Below are 6,000 nucleotides of genomic sequence, written 5' to 3' on the forward strand. Positions count from 1 at the left end.
ATCCATGGGATTTTCCAGGCAAGACAACAAAATAAAAGAACAGATTTAGTCAACTAAATTCAAGCAGCCATTAGGGACAAATGACACTCACCAAATCAATGGTCGCAGTGTTCAGATCTTATAGCCAGATGAGGAGCGGTTTAGCAGAGCCTCACTTCTAGACAACCTGATATATTAAGATAAAACAAAAAGTAAAATGTAAGATCTACTAAACAGATGTATTAGCAAGCAATGGTTAATCTTCAAAGGGTGTTGTCAGTTTACAAAGGAATCTGCCGCTCTTTTCCAGTAAGCAACAAGCTTCTCAATTGCATTTATAACATAAGATACATTTAAAAATACCCTTACCCCATCATTATAGAACAGAATTTATGAAGAACAATTCTACTCGGCTAAGTACACTATACAAAGACTAGATAATGACTCAGGAGATGACTTTGGATGCCAGGAGAACTGGGTATGATTTCTATGTCTGTGTGCTCTGCAATTCTTATGAACAGGTTAAAACTTTTCTCGTGGGAACTTAACTTTCTGGGGTAGAAACTTCCAGAGCTTGTAAAATTATAGGCTACACCAAGACTTAAACTTGATTCAGTGAAATTAAAACAGACATCAAAGATACATTATCATCAGTCTCTGCGTGTCATATCATCCCAGATGCAATGGCACAAGCAGGAATGAAAATAAGCTCTCTGAAAACAGGGAGATGAGACGGCGGAGGCGCACGAACTGGAACAACCACAGAGAACCAGAAACACGCTGCGTATGGGTGGCAGGTTGTGGTCATTTTCTTAAAAGAGCTGCCAACTTTTAGCAGGTTAGGTGTGAAAATACCACTTGACAGCACAGGGCACGTATTTGCCTAGAATGGGGTTTATTTTTGTTTCTGATGATTTGGTATAAGATCCAGGAAACAAACATTTCAGAACTCTGAACAAACATGCTGGCCGTCCAAAACAGAGCACTAGCGGGGAAGGACGAAGAGGAAACAGAACAAGAGGGGTGACGGGGAAAGGCACGATGTGGGCCCTTTTCACCAGAATTTGGCCTCACTCTGTGTGTGTGTATTTTTTTTTTTTTTTTTTTAAGAGGAAATGCATCCTGGTCTGGGCCTGTGGAGAAGAGAAAGATCAGAGAGATCCCCTCGGTGCCATGTTTGGAGGGTCTCCCAGATGCAGCCCCCACACCCTCCCCCTGGGCTGGGGCCTGCCAGGCGCAGGTGTCAGGGAACAAGATGGCGCCCCACAGTGAAGGGCGCGGTGTGAGGGGGTCTGGGGGCGGCCTGCACTTACTCCGAGGCGCTGGCTCCTCTGAAACCCAGACGCTGCCAATTCCCTGGGCTCAGGAGTTCTAACCGCCTTCTTGCTCTGGGTTCTTCACTTCTGGTCGAGATCAGCTCCACATATTTTTCTGATGATGTCACCCATTCTGACTTCCTACATTTTGAAAGTTGATATATAAGTAAAACCTTATATAAATCCGTGAGGCTTCAGAAAAAAAAAACCCAAAAAAAAGCAGCAGCATAAAAGAAAACCAAGGTGTGCTGTGGGGCGATGGAGAGGAGGAGGAGAGAGGCAGTTGCCTCCTTATTTTGAGATTTGCTGCAGCCTGCGAGTGCCACTCCCCAGCCAGTTTCCTGGCTGCAGAGGGAGGCCAGTGGCCGGGCGTGGGTGACGTCAGGGCCAGGCCTGAGTCATCGCCAGCGGCCCGTCTGCCCTGCCACTCGGAGGGGGACAAAAGGAACCTTTGATGTCCAGAGGCCCTCCTCTCGGGACACTCGCCTGTACGAGCAGCAGGCCAGAACATTCCTGCCGCCTCCCCACCCCCGGCCGCCCTTCCTACTTCCGGAACCGTCCCTGGCAGATTCAGCAAGGCCTCCTCAGGGGACATCGCCCTCCTGCATGGCAGAGGCAAGGCCACTCTCTGGCAAAGAAGCAGCAGCGGAGGGGGTGTCTCTGGGGATTTCTCACTTCACCCTCTGGCATCCCCCACCTCCCACTTCCCTGTGGTGCCACCTTACCCAGGGAATCGCAGAGGTTCGAAAAGAGTGCGGGAAAGGTGGAAGGTGTTCTTGTCACCCTCCCTGGACAGCGCACAGTGCTCAGGGTCTATTCTCTGCCCTTGTGCCCTGACTCTGCACCTCTGCACCCTGACCTCTGGGTACCAGTATGAGTTTGTGCTGCCTGGATTCAAGGGGTCTTCTCTCTTTAAGAGGGGGATTTATATCCCAGTGCCTGCCACAGGGTGCAGTAAACGCTCGGTGAATACACGAATGATAGTTTTAAAATAAAATAGTAGAGAACATATATTGTGTACTTGTAGTGAATGTTGGCACTTCTGGGCTAAGTGCTTTACAAAGATTATTTCATTTATGGTTTTCATGACGAAACTATGAGGCAGGTACTGTTATTATCCCCAGTTCCTCAGATGAGGTGCTCAGAGAGATTAAGACACTTCTCTGAAGTCTCACAGCTAGTTAATGGCAGAATCTAGATCGCCTGATCTCAAACCCTGTGTTCTCAAGCATGACACTGAGTGACTGAGCGAATGAAGGAATATAGACCAAGAGCAGCCTGTCCAGGTGAGGGGAAATGGGAGTAATGATGGGGCTTGAAACCAAATCCTACAAGGAAATAGTGGAGCAATTAGGTACGATCTGTCTACAGTAGTAGGCCTCAGGCTCTTCTGATGGGTCAACACCACGTCTGAGGGTTCCTGGGATACCCAGAGTGGCCAAGGGGGTAAGTCCAGTCAGGTCCAAGTGGCAGTGAGGAGCCAGGAGGTTTGATGGCACGTGGTGACTGCAGGATCTGAGATCACAGTGGACAGAACAGGAGCCGCGTCCTAGACTTGTCTTAATAGCCCTGTGGCCTCATGGGTGTAGGAGGGAGGCTGAGTGCAGCTCAAGGCACGAGCCTGGGGAAGACAGGACAGGGAAGGGCCTTCCCTGATGGTCCAGGGACTATGACCCTGTGCTCCCAATGCAGGGGGCCCAGGTTCGATCCCTGGTCAGGGAACTAGATCCTACATGTCGCAACTTTTGCATGCGGCAACTAAAGATCCTGCGTGCCACAGCTAACACCCAGTGCAGCCAAATAAAAAAAAAAAAAGAAAAGGGAAGACATGAGAGCATTCTCAAAGACCCCAAGACTTGGAGAATGTGTTGGAACTACCATATCGTTTCAAAGCACCAGGAGGAAATGGGAGTGACAGGAGCCAGAACTGGATCTGACAGTGGCAGTCACAGCCCTGAGCACTGCCCTGCCAGGAATCAGCTGCCCTTCTAAGATGGAGAGAGAATCCCGCTGGGGGTTGTGCTGGGCCAGGGTGAGGAGGGTTGGCAAGAGGAGACATCTGATGATGGGGCTATCCGGGCCCTGGATAAGAATGACCTTGGAGATCCCTTCTCCCGCTATGGTTCATAATTCTGTGGTTTGTACTTTTCCGTTATTCCAAGAGGAAGACAAAAGCCAGGACTTTTCAGCCCAGTGGGCAGTGGGCAGGGAGATGCTGGTGGCCTCAGTAAAGCCACTCCATGGCTCTTCTTTCCACCGTGGGACAGGGCGTTCAGTCACGGGATCCCTCTACTGGGCTCAGGAAATCGATGCCTCTGTTCGATGGGGACGTTGTGTCATTACCTTGTTCCTGGAACCACTGCCAGTTGCCACTCTGAGGAATTACACCTGTGCTGTGGGGTCTGACTCCCCAGGCAGGTGGAAATAGCAGAAGTGAGTTTCATAAGGGAGAAAGCCACATGCTTTGGACGGAGGGAGTAGCAACAACTGACCGGAGTCACTGTCAGCGTCCGCACAGAGCCTGACCTTGGGCCGAGGAAAGCGCTGCAAGCTCCAGGCGTGTTTTGGCACAGGCTTGCTGATTCTTTTCTTATCTACAGAAAATGTCTCTGGGCACCTCCCTGTTGCTTCCCCAAAGACTCCGTGGCCATGCTTGATTCACACACATGGGTGTTTATGTCTCTAATTAGACGAACAGAGGCTGATTATTTTTTCAGTCTACCTTGTGGGACCAAGAAAATGTGAAGAGAAAGATAAAGCGAAGACAGAGAAACAATGAGTAGGCACCAAGAGAAATGCCGCTCCTGGCATTGTTTGCTCTGGGGGTTGATTCTAACAGTGAGGATTAAATCAGAGAATTGGGCCAAACATCTATTTGGGGACACAGAGGTGTAAGTACAGTGACACCCCAACCTCTATCCCATCTGGAGAGCCCTCCTCTTCAGTGCAATAAATGTGGTTATATACTGGAAATTCAAAAACAAAAGCAAAGGCTTAGAAGACTTACCTATCCTCACCGCCTCCAATTTCTCTCATTTCAACACCTTTTTAAAAACAATTTTTTAATTATTATGGTATAATTTTTATGTCAAAAAGTTAACCCACTTACAGTGTACACATCAATGGATTTTAGTCTATTCACAGAAGTGTGTGATCCATAACCTCATTTTTTAAGAAGTATTTATTTACCTATTTAATTTACTTGGCTGGGCTGGGTCTTAGTTGCAGCATCCAAAACTCTTAGTTGCAGCATGTGGGATCTAGTTTCCTTACCAGGGATCAAACCTGGGCCCCCTGCAATGGGAGCATGGAGTCTTAGCCACTGGATCACCAGGGAAGTCCCCATAACCTCATTGGAGAACATTTTGTCATCCCCCAAAGAACACTTGTGCCCAGTAGCAGTCATTCCTCATCTGCCCCCAGTCCCAGCACTGGACAAACACTAACCTTCTGTCTCTATAGATTTGCCTCTTCTGGACATTTCGTACAAATGGTATCATGCAATATATGGCCTTTTGTGTTTAGCTTCTTTCATTCAGCATAGTGGTCTTCAGGTTCGCCCATATTGTAGAATATGTCAGTACTTCATTCCTTTTTGTGCCCAAACAATATTCCATTTTGTGATTATACTATGTTTTGTTTATTCATACATCAGCTTACGAACACATTTTGAGCTGTTACGAATAATGTTGCCATGAAATCTGAGTACAAGTTTTCATGTGGATATATGTTTTCATGTCTCTCGCATGCATACCAAAGAGTAGAATTCCTGGGTCATAAGATAACTCTATGTTTAACATTTTGAGGAACTGTTAAACTGTTTTCCAAAGAGCTGTACCATTTCACATTCCCATCAGTGATGTGTGAGAACTCTGCTTCTCCACACCTGCACCAACAATCTTATCGTCTGTCTTTTTGGATTTTAGCCATCCTACTAGGTATGATGTAGTATCATATTTCAGTTTTGATTTGTATTACCCCAATAACAGAGTTTTGCCAAGAGAATGCACTCATCATAGCAAGCACTCTCTTCCAACAACACAAGAGAAGATTCTACACATGGACATGACCAGATGGTCAATACTGAAATCAGAATGATTATATTCTTTGCAGCCAAAGATGGAGAAGCTCTATATAGTCAGCAAAAACAAGACTGGGAGCTCAGATTATGAACTCCTTATTGCCAAATTCTGACTTAAATTGAAGAAAGTAGGGAAAACCACTAGACCATTCAGGTATGACCTAAATCAAATCCCTTACGATTATACAGTGGAAGTGACAAATAGATTCAAGGGACTAGATCTGATAGAGTGCCTGAAGAACTATGGATGGAGGTTTGTGACATTGTACAGGAGGCAGTGATCAAGACTACGCCCAAGAAAAAGAAATGCAAAAAGGCAAAATGGTTGTCTGAGGAGGCCTTACAAATAGCTGAGAAAAGAAGAGAAGCTAAAGGCAAAGGAGAAGAGGAAAGATATACCCATTTGAATGCAGAGTGCCAAAGAATAGCAAGGAGAGATAAGAAAGCCTTCCTCAGTGATCAATGCAAAGAAATAGAGGAAAACAATAGAATGGGAAAGACTAGAGATCTCTTCAAGAAAATTAGAGATACCAAGGGAACATTTCATACAAAGATGGACACAATAAAGGACAGAAATGGTATGGACCTAACAGAAGCAGAAGATATTAAGAAGAGGTGGCAAGA

The 6,000-nt window shown here is 46.4% G+C and overlaps 1 protein-coding gene across 10 annotated transcripts in view; it reads right to left on the minus strand.

Annotated features, from left to right (window-relative positions):
• The window catches only part of ZBTB38 (zinc finger and BTB domain containing 38), a 143,020-nt gene that overhangs the window by 77,454 nt on the left and 59,566 nt on the right, over positions 1-6,000 (minus strand). For 9 of the 10 annotated variants that reach the window (XR_826898.1, XM_010858189.1, XM_010858190.1 and 6 more), the window contains exons 2-3: positions 1,293-1,436; positions 92-166 (exon numbers count right to left, since the gene is read on the minus strand). The gene's annotated coding sequence lies outside the window, so the exon portion shown is untranslated. Of the gene's footprint in view, positions 1-91; positions 167-1,292; positions 1,437-4,302; positions 4,340-6,000 lie in introns of those variants that run through there. The other variant, XM_010858188.1, reaches the window with a different exon arrangement.

This window comes from Bison bison, unplaced genomic scaffold (genome assembly GCF_000754665.1).
Source record: "Bison bison bison isolate TAMUID 2011002044 unplaced genomic scaffold, Bison_UMD1.0 scf7180017864384, whole genome shotgun sequence".
Taxonomy (NCBI): domain Eukaryota; kingdom Metazoa; phylum Chordata; class Mammalia; order Artiodactyla; family Bovidae; genus Bison; species Bison bison.